Source organism: Cucurbita maxima, unplaced genomic scaffold, assembly GCF_002738345.1.
Source record: "Cucurbita maxima cultivar Rimu unplaced genomic scaffold, Cmax_1.0 Cma_Scf06996, whole genome shotgun sequence".
NCBI classification, from domain to species: domain Eukaryota; kingdom Viridiplantae; phylum Streptophyta; class Magnoliopsida; order Cucurbitales; family Cucurbitaceae; genus Cucurbita; species Cucurbita maxima.
Window position 1 is genome coordinate 1 of NW_019279011.1, and position 732 is coordinate 732.

A 732-nucleotide genomic window follows, 5' to 3' on the forward strand; every position below is an offset into this window, starting at 1 on the left:
AGGGAATCCTTGTAAGTTTCTTTTCCTCCGCTTATTAATATGCTTAAACTCAGCGGGTAGTCCCGCCTGACCTGGGGTCGCGTCGAGAGCATCGTCTTTGGGGACAATGTTCAAAGGGTCGACGTGAAATTCTTCCCTCGCCCACCAACAGGAGTCGCGCAAGCTGAGATCGAGACGCGGTACCGAGGTTGAATCAACCACCGTAGCGTCACGACAGCAGATGCCGAGGACTCGATTTTAAGCCATCCGTGCGACGGCGCACACGGGAGGCCAACCTGTGCCCCCGCCAGTGCAACAAACCTAAGCGGTTGTCGTATGTGGGGGGCAGCGATGCGTGACGCCCAGGCAGACGTGCCCTCGGCCAGAAGGCTCCGGGCGCAACTTGCGTTCAAAGACTCGGTGGTTCGCGGGATCCTGCAATTAACACCAAGTATCGCATTTCGCTACGTTCTTCATCGATGCGAGAGCCGAGATATCCGTTGCCGAGAGTCGTTGTGAATAAGTAATACGACAAGAATGCTTTGCCCCCCGCACACCGAGATCGGGGCAAGGGGAAAGCTTATTCATTTGAGATCCTTGGCGCGACTTGCGCCGGTTTTGGTTTAGGCATCAGAGGGCGCACGAATGCTCCCCCCGACACAAAAAGGTTCGTAAACACGTTCGCGGGTCATTTGGTGTTTAGGCATCGACAATGATCCTTCCGCAGGTTCACCTACGGAAACCTTGTTACGA

General features: G+C 55.2%; 1 non-coding gene across 1 annotated transcript; it reads right to left on the bottom strand.

The window, feature by feature from the left end:
• Positions 1-335: 335 nt before the first annotated feature.
• On the bottom strand, positions 336-491 carry LOC111476270. Its single transcript, XR_002717012.1, has one exon. It is a non-coding gene; the product is annotated as a 5.8S ribosomal RNA (ribosomal RNA).
• Between the last annotated feature and the right edge of the window lie 241 nt (positions 492-732).